Genomic DNA, 16,843 nt, shown 5'->3' with positions numbered 1-16,843 from the left:
TATTTCTGTTTGTATTGATGGAATTTTATACACTTGCCTAAAGAAAAGACTTTGCATTTCTCCAAAACCATTTTTACTGTGATTTTTTCTGTCCATTGCATACGAATTGCAGACCACTTTGTCCGGATATAACTGAATGAAACCGGAAATATCCGGTTTTGTTTTGGCTAACTAAATCCCAGATATTGCGACAGCTTCTGTGGTTGTGTTTTCTGGATATTATCTAAGGACTTTATTGTTTGAATTTTTTTTGTCAGGGAATATTTGATTTTATACTGGGAAATTCTAATTTGTTCCACATGGAAACACCAGATCTACACATTTGGATTTTCTCTGGAGAAATATAAAGTGGATGAAAGAGGAAATATCTGCTTGTCTTTTGGTTAACTGAATCCCAGATATTGCAACATCCTCTGTGTTTGTGTTTTCTAGATATTATCGAAGGACTTTATTGTTTTGAATGTTTTTTATCAGGAAACATTTAATTTTGTACTGGGAAATTCTAAATTGTTCCACATGGAGACAATAGCTCTACACATTCGTATTTTCTGGGGAGAAAGCTATAGGAACTGCAGCAAACAAACATGATATTTCTGTTTGTATAGATGGCATTTTATGCACTTGCCTAATGAAATGACTTTGCTTTTCTCCAAAACCATTTTCATTGCAATTTTCTCAGTCCTTTGCATGAGAATTCCACACCACTTTCTCCATATATTACTGGATGAAACCGGAAATATCCTGTTGTTTTTTGCTAACTCAATCCAAGATATTGTGACAAACTCTGTGTGTGTGTTTTCTGGATATTATCGAAGGTCTTTACTGTTTTGGATGTTTTTTATCAGGGAACATTTAATTGTGTACTGGGAAACTCTAATTGGTTCCACATGGAGACACTAGCTCTACACATTCATATTTGCTAGGAGAAAGCTAGAAGAACTGCGGCAAACAAACATGAAATTTCTATTCGTATACATGACATTTTATGCATTTGTCTAAAGAAAAGACTTTGCCTTTCTCCAAAACCATTTTTACTGTGATTTTCTCGGTCCATTGCATGCGAATTCCACACCACTTTGTCTGGATATGACTGGATGAAACCGGAAATGTCCGCTTGTGTTTTGGCTAACAGATTCGCAGAGATTGTGACTGCCTCTATGTTTGTGTTTTCTGGATATTATCAATGGACATTATATTTTGAATTTTTTTTTTATCAGGGAACATTTAACTTTGTACTGGGAACCTCTAATTGGTTCCACACGGAGACACCAGCTCTGCACATTCGTATTTTCTAGGAGAAGTCTAGAGGAACTGCGGCAAACAAACAGGATATTTCTGTTTGCATACATGACATTTTATGCACTTGCCAAACGAAAAGACTTTGCTTTTCTCCAAAACCATTTTCACTGCAATTTTCTCAGTCCATTGCAAATGAATTCCACACCACTTTGTCCGGATATGACTGGATGAAACCGGAAATGTTCAGTTTGTTTTGGCTAACTTAATCCCTGATATTGCCACAGACCCTGTGTTTGTGTTTTCTCGATATTATCGATGGACTTTCTTGTTTTGAATGTTTTTCATCAGGGAACATTTAATTTTGTACTGGGAAACTCTAATTGGTTCCACATGGAGACACCAGCTCTACACATTCGTATTTTCTAGGAGAAAGCTAGAGGAACTGCAGCAAACAAACATGATATTTCTTTTTGTATACATGACATTTTATGCACTTGCCTAACGAAAAGACTTTGCTTTTCTCTAAAACCATTTTCATTGCAATTTTCGCACTCAATTGCATATGAATTCCACACCACTTTGTGCGGATATGACTGGAGGAAACCAGAAATATCCGTTTTTTTTTGGCTAACTCAATCCCAGATATTGGCACAGCCCTTGTGTTTGTGTTTTCTGGATATTATTGAAGGACTTTATTCTGTTGAAAGATTTTTCATCAGGGAACATTTAATTTTCTACTGGGAAACACTCAGTGGTTCCACATGGAGACACCAGCTCTACACATTCATATTTTCTAGTGAGAAAGCTAGAGGAACTGTGAAAACAAACATGATATTTCTGTTTGTATACATGACATTTTATGCATTGCGTAACAAAAAGACTTTACTTTTCTCCAAAACAATTTTCACTGCAATTTTCGCAGTCCATTGCATACGAGTTCCACACCACTTTGTCTGGATATGAGTGGATTAAACCTGAAATGTGCGGGTTTTTTTGGCTAACTGAATCTCAGATTTTGAGACAGCCCCTGTGTTTGTGTTTTCTGGATATTATCGAAGGACTTTATTGTTTTGAATGTTTTTTGTCAGGGAACATTTAGTTTTGTACTGGGCAACTCTAATTGGTTCCACATGGAGACAACTGCTCTACACATTCGTATTTTCTGGGGAGAAATCCAAATGAACTGCAGGCAAAGGATATGATATTTCTGTTTCTATACATGGCATTTTATGCACTTGCCTAATGAAAAGACTTTGCTTTTCTCCAAAACCATTTTTACTGTCATTTTCTCGGTCCATTGCATACGAATTCCACACCACTTTGTCCGGATATGACTGGATGAAACCGGAAATATCCGGTTTTGTTTTTGGTAACTCAATCCCAGATATTGCCTCAGCCTCTATGTTTGTGTTTTCTGGATATTATCGAAGGACATTATTGTTTTGAAAGTTTTATTATCAGGGAACATTTGATTTTGTACTGGGAAACTCTAATTGGTTCCAAATGGAGACACTAGCTCTATACATTCTTATATTCTAGGGAGAAAGCTCGAGAAACTGCGGCAAACAAACATGATATTTCTGTTTGTATAGATGGCATTTATGCACTTGCCTAACGAAAAGACTTTGCTTTTCTACAAAACCATTTTCACTGCAATTTTCGCTGTCCATTGCATACGAATTGCACAACACTTTGTCAGGATATGACTGGATGAAACCGGAAATATCCGGTTTTGTTTTGCCTAATTCAATCCCAGATATTGCCACAGTCCTTGTGTTTAAGTTTTCTGGATATTATCAATGGACATTATTGTATTGAATGATTTTTTATCAGGGAACATTTAATTTCGTACTGGGAAACACTCACTGGTTACACATGGAGACACCAGCTCTACACATTCATATTTTCTGGGGAAAAATCTAGAGGAACTGCGGCAAACAATCACGATATTTCTGTTTGTATAGATGGCATTTTTTGCACTTTCCTAAGGAAAAGACTTTGCTTTTCTCCAAAACCATTTTTACTGTGATTTTGTCTATCCATTACATATGAATTCCACACGATTTGTCCGGATATGACTGGATGAAACCGGAAATATCCGGTTTTGTTTTGGCTAACTCTTTCCCAGATATTGCCACAGCCCCTGTGTTTGTGTTTTCTGCATATTATCGAAGGACTTTATTGTTTTGAAAGTTTTTTTTTCTTATTTTAATCAGGGAACTTTTAATTTTGTACTGGGAAACTCTAATTGGTTCCACATGGAGACACCAGCTCTACACATTCGTATTTTCTAGGAGAAAGCTAGAGGAACTGCGGCAAGCAAAACTGATATTTCTGTTTGTATTGATGGAATTTTATACACTTGTCTAAAGAAAAGACTTTGCATTTCTCCAAAACCATTTTTACTGTGATTTTTTCTGTCCATTGCATACGAATTGCAGACCACTTTGTCCGGATATAACTGAATGAAACCGGAAATATCCGGTTTTGTTTTGGCTAACTAAATCCCAGATATTGCGACAGCTTCTGTGGTTGTGTTTTCTGGATATTATCTAAGGACTTTATTGTTTTGAATTTTTTTTGTCAGGGAACATTTGATTTTATACTGGGAAATTCTAATTTGTTCCACATGGAAACACCAGATCTACACATTTGGATTTTCTCTGGAGAAATATAAAGTGGATGAAAGAGGAAATATCTGCTTGTCTTTTGGTTAACTGAATCCCAGATATTGCAACATCCTCTGTGTTTGTGTTTTCTAGATATTATCGAAGGACTTTATTGTTTTGAATGTTTTTTATCAGGAAACATTTAATTTTGTACTGGGAAATTCTAAATTGTTCCACATGGAGACAATAGCTCTACACATTCATATTTTCTGGGGAGAAAGCTATAGGAACTGTAGCAAACAAACATGATATTTCTGTTTGTATAGATGGCATTTTATGCACTTGCCTAATGAAATGACTTTGCTTTTCTCCAAAACCATTTTCATTGCAATTTTCTCAGTCCTTTGCATGAGAATTCCACACCAGTTTCTCCATATATTACTGGATGAAACCGGAAATATCCTGTTGTTTTTTGCTAACTCAATCCAAGATATTGTGACAAACTCTGTGTGTGTGTTTTCTGGATATTATCGAAGGTCTTTACTGTTTTGGATGTTTTTTATCAGGGAACATTTAATTGTGTACTGGGAAACTCTAATTGGTTCCACATGGAGACACTAGCTCTACACATTCATATTTGCTAGGAGAAAGCTAGAAGAACTGCGGCAAACAAACATGAAATTTCTATTCGTATACATGACATTTTGTGCATTTGTCTAAAGAAAAGACTTTGCCTTTCTCCAAAACCATTTTTACTGTGATTTTCTCGGTCCATTGCATGCGAATTCCACACCACTTTGTCTGGATATGACTGGATGAAACCAGAAATGTCCGCTTGTGTTTTGGCTAACTGATTCGCAGAGATTGTGACTGCCTCTATGTTTGTGTTTTCTGGATATTATCAATGGACATTATATTTTGAATTTTTTTATCAGGGAACATTTAACTTTGTACTGGGAACCTCTAATTGGTTCCACACGGAGACACCAGCTCTGCACATTCGTATTTTCTAGGAGAAGTCTAGAGGAACTGCGGCAAACAAACAGGATATTTCTGTTTGCATACATGACATTTTATGCACTTGCCAAACGAAAAGACTTTGCTTTTCTCCAAAACAATTTTTACTATGATTTTCTCATTCCATTGCAAATGAATTCCACACCACTTTGTCCGGATATGACTGGATGAAACCGGAAATGTTCGGTTTTGTTTTTGCTAACTTAATCCCTGATATTGCCACAGACCCTGTGTTTGTGTTTTCTCGATATTATCGATGGACTTTCTTGTTTTGAATGTTTTTTATCAGGGAACATTTAATTTTGTACTGGGAAACTCTAATTGGTTCCACATAGAGACACCAGCTCTACACATTCGTATTTTCTAGGAGAAAGCTAGAGGAACTGCGGCAAACAAACATGATATTTCTTTTTGTATACATGACAATTTATGCACTTGCCTAACGAAAAGACTTTGCTTTTCTCTAAAACCATTTTCATTGCAATTTTCGCACTCAATTGCATATGAATTCCACAGCACTTTGTGCGGATATGACTGGAGGAAACCAGAAATATCCGTTTTTTTTTGGCTAACTCAATCCCAGATATTGGCACAGCCCTTGTGTTTGTGTTTTCTGGATATTATTGAAGGACTTTATTCTGTTGAAAGATTTTTCATCAGGGAACATTTGATTTTGTACTGGGAAACACTAATTGGTTCCACATGGAGACACCAGCTCTACACATTCGTATTTTCTAGGAGAAAGCTCGAGGAACTGCGGCAAACAAACATGATATTACTGTTTTTTGGGTCCATGGCTTACGAATTCCACATCACTTTCTCCGGATATGACTGGATGAAACCGGAAATATCCGGTTTTGTTTTGGCTAAGCAATCCCAGATATTGCCACAGCCCCTGTGTTTGTGTTTTCTGGATATTATCGAATATTTTACTGTTTTGAATATTTTGTCAGGGATCATTTAATTTTGTACTGCGCAACTCTAATTGCTTCGACATGGAGACACCAGCTCTACGCATTCTTATTTTCTTGGTAGAAATCTAAATGAACTGCAGCAAACAATATGATATTTCTGTTTGTGTAGATAGCATTTTATGCTCTTTCCTAATGAAAAGACTTTGCTTTTCTCAAACCAATTTTTACTGGGATTTTCTCGGTCCATTACATACGAATTCCACACCACTTTGTCAGGATATGACTGGATGAAACCGGAAATATCTGGTGTTTTTTTGGCTAAGTCAAGCCTAGATATTGCGACAGCCCCTGTGTTTGGATTTTCTGGATATTATCAAAGTATTGTATTGTTTTGAAAAAATTTTTTTTCAGTGAACATTTGCTTTTGTACTGGGAAACACTCAGTGGTTCCACATTGAGACACCAGCTCTACACATTCGTATTTCTAGGGAGATATCTAGAGGAACTGTGGCTAACAAGCATGATATTTCTGTTTGTAAATATGACATTTTATGCACTTGCCTAATGAAAAGACTTTGCTTTTCTCCAAAACCACTTTCACTGTAATTTTCCCAGTCCACTGCATACGAATTCCACACCACATTGTCCGGATATGAGTGGATGAAACCAGAAATATGCGGTTGTGTTTTGGCTAACTCAATCCCAGATATTGGCACAGCCCCTGAGTTTGTGTTTTCTGGATATTATCAAAGGACTTTATTGTTTTCAAAGTTTTTTTTTTTTTAATCAGGGAACATTTAATTTTGTACTGGGAAACTCTAATTAGTATCACATGGAGACACCAGCTCTACACATTCGTATTTTCTGGGGAGAAACCTAAAGGAACTCTGGAAAACAATCATGATATTTCTGTTTATATAGATGGCATTTTATGTACTTGCATAATGAAAAGACTTTGTTTTTCTACAAATCCATTTTTACTGTGATTTTGTCTGTACATCGCATACGAATTCCACACCACTTTGTCCAGATATGACTGGATGAAAGCGGACATATCCCGTTTGTTTTGTCTTACTCAATCCCATATATTTCCACAGCCTGTGTGTTTGTGTTTTCTGGATATTATGAATGGACATTATTGTTTTGAATGTTTTTTATCAGGGAACATTTGATTTTGTACTAGGAAACTCTAATTGGTTCCACATGGAGACATCAGCTCTACAAATTCATATTTTCTGGGGAGAAATCTAAAGGAACTGCGGGAAACAAACATGATATTTCTGTTTGTATAGATGGCATTTTATGCACTTGCCTAAAGAAAGGACTTTGCTTTTACCCAAAACCATTTTCACTGCAATTTTTAAAGTACATTGCATAAGAAATCCACACCAGTTTTCCTTATATGACTGGATGAAACCGGAAATTTCCACTTCTGTTTTGGCTAACTGAATCCCAGATATTGCGACAGCCTCTGTGTTTGTGTTTTCTGGATATTATCGAAGTATTTTATTGTTTTGAATGTTTTTATCAGGGATCATTTAATTTTGTACTGGGAAACTCTAATTGGTTCCACGTGGAGACACCAGGTCTACACATTCTTATTTTCTAGGAGAAAGCTCGAGGAACTGCGGCAAACAAATATGATATTACTGTTTCTATAGATGGCATTTTATGCACTTACCTAACAAAAAGACTTTGCTTTTCTCCAAGACCATTTTCACTGTAATTTTCTCAGTCCGTTGCATACGAATTCCACACCAGTTTTTTCCTTATATGACTGGATGAAACCAGAATTATCCGGTTTTGTTTTGGCTAACTCAATCCCAGATACTGTCACAGCCCCTGTGTTTGTGTTTTCTGGATATTATCAATGGACATTCTTGTTTTGAAATTTTTTTTCATCAGGGAACATATAATTTTGTACCGGGAATCTCTGATTCGTTCCACATGGAGACACCAGCTCTACACATTTGTATATTCTACTGAGAAAGCTAGAGGAACTGCGGCAAACAAACGTGATATTTCTGTTTGTATAGATGGCATTTTATGCACTTGCCTAACGAAAAGACTTTGCTTTTCTCCAAAACCATTTTTACTGTGATTTTCTCGGTGTATTGCATACGAATTCCACACCACTTTGTCCGGATACGACTCGATGAAACCGGAAATATCCGGTTTTGTTTTGGCTAACTCAATCCCAGATACTGCCACAGCCCCTGTGTTTGTGTTTTCTGGATATTATCGAAGGACTTTATTGTTTTGAAAAAAATTTTTTTATTAGGGAACATTTATTTTTTTTCCGATTTATTTTTTAACTTTTATTTAATGAATATAAATTTCCAGTGTACAGCTTATGGATTACAGTGGCTTCCCCCTCCCATAACTCCCCTCCCACCCGCAACCCTCCCCTCATCCGCTCCCTCTCCTCTTCCATTTGCATCAGGTTTCGTTTTCAATTCTCTTTATATACAGAAGATCAATTTAGTATGAAGGTTTCAACAGTTTGCACCCACATAGAAACACAAAGTGAAACATACTGTTTGTGTACTAGTTATAGCATTAAATCACAATGTACAGCACATTAAGGACAGAGATCCCACATGAGGAGCAAGTGCACAGTGGCTCCTGTTGTTGACCCAACAAATTGACACTCTAGTTTATGGCACCAGTAACCACCCTAGGCTGTCGTCATGAGTTGCCAAGGCTATGGAAGCCTTCCAGGTTTACCAACTCTGATCATATTTAGACAAGGTCATAAAAGACAGAGTGAGGATAGTAACCAAGGATCCTAAGAGTGGCATTTACCAGGTTTGAACAATTATACAGCATGAAGTGGGGAAGAGGACCATCAGTACACACAGGTTGGGAGTAGAGCCATTGGTGGTAGAGTAGAGGTTATGATTATGAAGGAATGAGGCCCAAGTGCACTAGACAGGGCCTAGAACAAAGGACAGAGTCATTATTAGAGGAGCTAAGAAAGGTGCTGTCTAAGGTACAAGTAATTTTTCTGATTGAGAGGCAAATAGAACCTGATAGAAGGGGCTTGATAATAATCTGGTGGGCTTTAGGCCTTGTAAGTTAAGAGGCCCAGACCTATCTGTCTCTTCACATGGGGTATATCCTAAGGGAGGTGTGAACCTCCTAGGGGAAGGCACTCTGTTGACTTTCATTCCTTGGCTGGCCTGGGAGGAGAGCTGGCCAGGTAAAGGCAGGTGGCATCTCTAACAAGAAATGTACAGTTCTGCCTGCAATGTTGCTGACCCTACTTGACCATCTCCTCAGCTGCAGTGGTCACTTTGGAAGTTGGGCTGAGTGAAGGGCTTTTCAGCTTAGAGCCAATAAGATCTGTGGCTCTGACCTGGGCATCCTTCGACTCCAGGGCAGGTCCATTTCCAGTGATCCAACTCTTGGCAGAGCTGCCAGGGCTCTTCACAAGCTGACTTCTGCTGAAGCCCAGGCTTACCACATTGAAAGCCACTGCAGTGGACTGGCCTGTTGGGTCTCCTTGAGGGCAGATCACTGTACAGATCAGCCTTTAATAGGCCTGCCACCCATTGCTTCTGATGCCTAGCTTTCTTTTCCTCCTGGTTTGTGTTAAAGCAGACCAGAGGATGCAAGTCAAGGGAGTGCCCGTGTCCCATCTCTAATCTTCGGTGGCCTGAACTACAAGTCTATAGTCACAGGCATGTTCTGTAGTAGTTTTTCTAAGGTAGACAATGCCCATGCGGAAAATTATATTCTCACTTTAAAACTTTCTTTCCCTTTGGTCTGAAAGGGAGGTTTTTTCTACATACTGTATACTTCGCTGATGGCAAAGTGAATCTAGCTATGAGATTATTATTTAAGTTCTTATTTTGGCTATGCTATTACAGAAAAATGTTAGACATCTCTTTTATAAGGTCTAAAGATTAAATTGTGCATCCTACTGATTCCTTTATAAGAGAATTAGTTTCCTACCTTGAAGAGAATAGAGAAATGAAAGAACAAGTTGGGCTTAGAATAGAGAAATGAGGGAGCAAGTCCTAGATCGCTTGCTGACAATAGCAATATCACGTGAATACTTAGCAAACCGTTTCAACCACTAGATAACAACTTAAGAAAACATTTACCAGAAGGCCCAATGCCTTCTATAAATTTTAAGAATCATGTATTTGAAAACACCTCTTAAATATCTAACATGGTGTAGTTTGTTTAGCCAGTAAACTTAAGCACAACCATCTAAAATGTTTTTAGTTTCTTTCTACCAACACGTTTAAAACATATGATACACAGATTCAGGTCACTCAAATTAAAATGTATCTTTGATTGATTTTAGCAGCTTAAATTTATGGACAATCTTATCTATAAGCCATTTAAAATAAAACTCTTAATAAAATTTCCCCATGTGGACATACAATATGTACACACATATAACATAGCATAATAGATCAATATAGCAATTTTAATAATAGCTTTTAAAATCTTTGACTCTTTTTGTAGATTGCCAATGGATTTGAATTGCTTTTTGTTTTTAGTCACCTCAGTTAACCATACTTTCTCTCAGTTGGTACTGGTAATACATTATTGGCTTCATCTGTTTACAGAGCCATCCCAAAGTACTGAATACAATAAAAGTGGCTGGAAAAATTCCATAGGAACCTATAGGAGGACAGCTAAACACAGAACCAACAACGCTTTCGTTTTATGAGCAGCACATCATATATAACTATGGATGACAAAAGACTTTAAGTTGCCATGTTTAAAATTATAAACTCATCAACCAACAAGAGGCACTTGCTTACTTCACAGTATTTTTGAAAGCACCTGTAGGATTTTACAAGTATTTAACCCTTTAGGCCTCTGGGGCTTTCTCATTGAGATAACTATCATGTCTAGTAACACAAGATCATTAGACTTTTTAATTCTCAAACATTTGTATTAATAGCATTTTCCATTATAGAAACTTAAAGTCTGGTACCACATCACATCTTCACAGTCCTTCTAATATAATCCAAATACCCTGATTAGTTGGTGTCTCTATAAGATGAGAGACATAGGTCCTTCAATTTTTTCAGTTGGGCCCAAACTGGAAAAACCAAAGTCCAGGATTTACTGGAAATTTTAGAGACCAGATTGTTTGAAACTTTGATTTTTTGAATGCCTGTCAAGAATGCCAAGAAGGCTCAAAATCCAAAATATCTGATTGAAATAAGATTTCTTAAAATCATGACATAACATAGACCAAATTTGATCATTGTTACAAGGTGATTATTCAAATCTTTGAAAATATTCACATATTTAAATAACCCATAGCTCTTAATAAAAATGCAGCTGTTTTGAACAATTAGAATTTAACAGACATCAAGAGGACATAATAGATTACTTTAACACATTGATTTAACAGAGCATCAGAGTTTAATTCTATGTCAAAGAGAAATTGAGCTTACTGTGATCTTTTGCTGTGAGGTTTCCTACCTTTACCTTCTTTCATATTGGTGACCATGTTTCTGTGTGTAACACATCTTTAAGCATCTTTTGCAGGGCAGGATGAGTGGCAACAAATTCTTTCAGTTTCTGTTTGCTATGAAAAGTCTTAATTTCACCTTCATTCACAAATGAGAGCTTTGCAGGATATAGTATTCTGGACTGGCAGTTTTTCTCTCTTAGTACCTGGGCTATGTCTCGCCATTCCCTTCTACCTTGTAGGGTTTCTGATGAGAAGTCTGCTGTGAGTCTAATTGGAGATCCTCTAAGAGTAATCTGACGTTTCTCTCTTGCACATTTTAGGATCTTTTCTTTGTGTTTCACTGTGGTGAGTTTGATTACAACATGTCGTGGTGAGGATCTCTTTTGGTCACGTTTATTAGGGGTTCTATAAGCTCCCTGTACTAAGATGCCTCTGTCCTTCTCCAAACCTGGGAAATTTTCTGCTAGTATCTCACTGAAAATGCCTTCTAATCCTTTCTCCCTCTCCATGTGCCACGCCCACAGCTGTGATACCTGCGTGGCAAAATGTTGCTGCGTCGGAGTTCTAAGGCTGCAGGGTTTTGGGGTGAGTGCTTTGTTGAAGTGGAGCCTCAGGCGATTCCTGTGTAGTCCGCGGTTGTAACGACCCCCGACTCACATGAAGGGGAGCCGAAGACTGTCCTTGCTGACTTTGGGGACACTATGTCTCTGCTCTATTGATGATCTCATTATGCATTATCTACGAGCTGTGTTTACACTTTACTGCTTGCTCTCACAATTATTAAAAACAAAAAAAAATCAAGAAAAAGAAGTTAACGTTCCCCATAAGATTGTGGAAAAATTCAAACAATCTTTGCCCCTCTGTTTACTAAAGCTATTTACAAGGGAGCTAGGAATGCAAGTCAAAACATATCATTAGGTTCCCATTATAGTGACAGAAAAATGTTAAGGTTGCTCAGGGATTATCTCCAAGTATCTAAAGGCAAGCAAAACTTTGGGTAGTAATTCCCCTAAACAGTTCATAAAACAAAACTAAGCCAAAGGTCAATTCTCATCCTCAGTAAACAAAACTAAGCCAAAGGTCAATTCTCATCCTCAGTAAACGAAACTAAGCCAAGGGTCAATTCTCATCCTCCGTAAATTGTCTAAAAACAATGTCCCCACTATGTTCCTCATAAAACCACTCATATGACATCATTGTTTTAACTCATTTTGTCAACCTTTGTGATAAAAGTTTTACATTTGCCTGTAGTATTGTCCTTTACTATATAAACCCAAGCCTTACTACAATAAATCGCAGCAGTAACATACACATAACGTGTGTGTCTGTCTGTCATTTCCCCGCTGATTCCTGATTCTCCTATGAGCCTTCGCCCCTTGTTCTCCCCGGTCTGTGTCTCCGCGAGAGCCGGTCCGCGGCATCCATGCCTTCAGGAACTCCTAGAACCTGAATGTTGGGTTTTTTAATAGTATTCTGTAGATTCCCGACAATATTTTTTAGATTTCTAATTTCTTCTTCTTTTCTTTGGTTTGCCTGTTTCCTTTCCTGTTCTCTGTCTTCTAAGTCTGATATTTTCTCTTCTGCTTCGCTCATTCTGTTTTTAATGCTCTCTAATGTGTTTGTCATTTGATCTATTGAATTCTTCATTTCATTATGATTTCTCGTCACTATCAGAGTTTCTTGTTCCACTAGTTGTTTCATTTCATTTTGATTCCTCCTTAATATTTCACTTTCATGAGAGAGATTTTCTATCTTGTCCATTAAGGATTTCTGTAGTTCCAGAATTTGTTTTTGACAACTTCTTAATGTTCTTATCAATTTTTGAGATCTGCTTCTTGCATTTCTTCGATCTCATCATCTTCATAATCTTGAATTGGGGTGTCTTTTTCATTTGGGGGCGTCATAGTGTCTTCCTTGTTCTTGTTAGCTTGGTTTTTGTGTTTGTTGTTTGGCATGTTGGAGATATTTGGTTTCTTCACTGTGGTGTTTTTTCTTGTTACACTATGGCTCTATATTAAGTGGACTGTCTGCTTTCAGTGGAGCCTTAGAGGCTTGAGATGAGTGTGGACTGAGAGCTGTGTTTGATTCCACAGGGTTGAGGGTGTGTCAAAGATGACACTCCCAGGTTAGGTGTGGTAAATCTCTCTCTCTTTTTTTGATTTAAAAGGGAAGTAATTCCGCACAGCTGAACGTAATTGGAGGTAGTTAGCAGGCAAATTATATACCCACAGGAGCCAGAGATTGGAAGCTCTTTCCCAAGGACCACACAGGGAATCTCTGCTGCCCTCAGTGTGGGCTCCAATTCTCCTGCAGTCTCCCACTGTGTTGCCAAGTTAGATGCTAATCTCCTGTTATTTCACCCCTCCCCCCAGAGTCCGGTGTTTCTGCTAGGCTCAGGCCTGGTGCAGACCTGAGGTCGCCCTGCTTATGACGTTTGTCGAAAATGGCGCCTGCTCTGTCTTGCTCGCCTTTGAGAGGTGAGCGGAGAGAGGGAAATTTGTGTCTGTATCAGTCAATTTTTTTATTTTTTCCTATCTCTCTTCTAGTTAGCCTGGTGAACTTTCCCCCACGGAGTTTCAAGCCTTGTTCCCTCTAGCCTCCTCTTTCCACTTCCCCGCTGGTATCTCGGGCTATTGAGGTTCGGCTCACCTCGCGTTCCAGCGCTGATGTGTTGAGTCTCCCGCTGGTGTCCCGAACTTGGGCTCCCACGCTCTCCATGCAGGTACACTGTGAATCACTAGTTCCGGAAGAGTTTCCAATGCTGTTTATTCCCCTACTCTTCCTTGACCCTGCAGTATCTCCACTTATATTAAACTTTCTCTCCCCCCGGACTAATAGTGTGCTCCCTGCCTATTCCGCCATCTTGCCGCTCTCAGGGAACATTTATTTTAGCACTGGGAAACTCTAATTGGTTCCACATGGAGAAACCAGCTCTACACATTCGTATATTCTAGGAAGAAAGCTAGAGGAACTACGGCAAATAATCATGATATTTCTGTTTATATAGATGGCATTTTATGCACTTGCCTAACGAAAGGAATTTGCTTTTCTCCAAAACCATTTTTACTGTGATTTTGTCTGTCCATTGCATACGAATTCCACACCACTTTGTCCTGATATGACTGGATGAAACCGGAAAAATCCCATTGTGTTTTGGCTAACTCAATCCCAGATATTGTGACATACCCTGTGTATGTGTTTTCTGGGTATTATCAATGGACATTATTGTTTTGAATGTTTTTTTATCAGGGAACATTTAATTATATACTGGGAAACATTCAGTGGTTCCACATGGAGACACCAGCTATACACATTCGTATTTTCTAGCGAGAAAGCTAGAGGAACTGCGGCAAACGAACATCATATTTCTGTTTGTTTACATGATATTTTAGGCACTTGCCTAACGAAATGACTATGCTTTTCTCCAAAACCATTTTTACTATGATATTCTGGGTCCATTGCATATGAATTCCACACCACTTTGTCCGGATATGACTGGATGAAACCGGAAATATGCGGTTCTTTGTTTGCTAACTCAATCCCAGATATTGCCAGAGCACCTGTGTTTCTGATTTCTGGATATAATCGAAGGACTTTATTATTTTGAAAGTTTTTTTTTTATCAGGGAACATTTAATTTTGTACTGGGAAACTCTAATTGGTTCCACATGGAGAAACCAGCTCTACACATTCGAATATTCTGGGGAGAAATCTAGAGGAAATGCAGCAAACGAACATGATATTTCTGTTTTTATACATGATATTTTAGGCACTTGCCTAACGAAAAGACTTTGCTTTTCTCCAAAACTATTTACTGAGATTTTGTCTGTCCATTGCATACGAATTGCACACCACTTTGTCCGGATATGAGTGCATGAAACCGGAAATATCCGGTTTTGTTTTGGCTAACTCAATTCCAGATATTGCCACAGCCCCTGAGTTTGTGTTTTCTGGATATCATCGCAGGACTTTATAGTTTTGAAAGTTTTATTTTTTTTAATCAGGAAACATTTAATTTTGTACTGGGAAACTCTAATTGGTTCCACATGGAGACACCAGCTCTACACATTCCTATTTTCTATGGAGAAAGCTAGAGGAACTGCGGCAAACAATCATATTTCTGTTTATATAGATGGCATTTTATGCACTTGCCTAACGAAAAGACTTTGCTTTTCTTAAAAACCATTTTCACTTTGATTTTCTCGGTCCATTGCATACGAATTGCAAACCACTTTGTCCGGATATGAGTGGATGAATCCGGAAATATCCGGTTTTGTTTTGGCTAACTCAATTCCAGATATTGCCACAGCCACTGTGTTTGTGTTTTCTGGATATTATCGAAGGATTTTATTGTTTTGAAATTTTTTTATTCAGGGAACATTTAATTTTGTACTGTGAAACACCAATTAGTTCCACATGGAGAAACCGGCTCTACACATTCGTATTGTCTAGGGAGAATGCTAGAGGATCTCCGGCAAACAAACATGATATTTCTGTTTGTATACATGACATTTTATGCACTTTCCTAATGAAAAGACTTTTCTTTTCTCCAAAACCATTTTCACTGCAATTTTCTCAGTCCATTGCATACGAATTCCACATCACTTTGTCCGGTTATGAGTGGATGAAAGGGGGAATAACCGCTTGTGTTTTGGCTAACTGAATCCCAGATTTTGCCACAGCCCCTGTGTTTGTGTTTTCTGGATATTATCGAAGGACTTTATTATTTTGAATGTTTTTTGTCAAGGAACATTTGATTTTGTACTGGGAAACTTTAATGGTCCCACATGGGGACACCAGCTCTACACATTCGTATTTTGTAGGGAGAAAGCGAGAGGAACTGAGGCAAACAAACATGATATTTCTGTTTGTATACATGACATTTTTTGCACTTGCCTAACAAAAAGACTTTGCTTTTCTCCAAATCCATTTTTCTGTGATTTAGTCGGTCCATTGCATACGAATTGCACACCACTTTGTCCGGATATGAGTGGATGAAACCGGAAATATCCGGTTCTGTTTTGGCTAACTGAAACCCAGATATTGCCGAAGAGCATGTGTTTGTGTTTTCTGGATATTATCGATGGACTTTATTGTTTTGAAAGTTTTTTTTATCAAGGAACATTTAATTTTGTACTAGGAAATTGTGACTGGTTCCACATGGAGACATCAGCTCTACACATTCTTATTTTCTAGGAGAAAGCTAGTGGAACTGCAGCAAACAAACATGATATTTCTGTTTGTATACATGACATTTTATGCACTTGCCTAATGAAAAGACTTTGCTTTTCTCCAAAACCATTTTTAATGTGATTTTCTCTGTCCATTGCATACCAATTGCACACCACTTTTTACAGATATGACTGGATGAAACCGGAAATATCCGGTTGTCTTTTGGCTAACTGATATCCAGATATTGCGACAGCCTATGTGTTTGTGTTTTCTGGATATTATCGACGGACTTTATTGTGTTGAAAGATTTTTTTTTTCATCAGGGAACATTTAATTTTGTACTGGGAAACTAATTGGATCCACATGGAGACACAAGCTCTACACCTTCATATTTCCTAGCGAGAAAGCTAGAGGAACTGCGGCAAACAAACATGATATTTCTGCTTG

Source organism: Lepus europaeus, chromosome 21 (genome assembly GCF_033115175.1).
Source record: "Lepus europaeus isolate LE1 chromosome 21, mLepTim1.pri, whole genome shotgun sequence".
Lineage (NCBI taxonomy): Eukaryota > Metazoa > Chordata > Mammalia > Lagomorpha > Leporidae > Lepus > Lepus europaeus.
The sequence above is the reverse complement of the archived record's forward strand: the minus strand, read 5'-3'. Positions refer to the sequence as shown.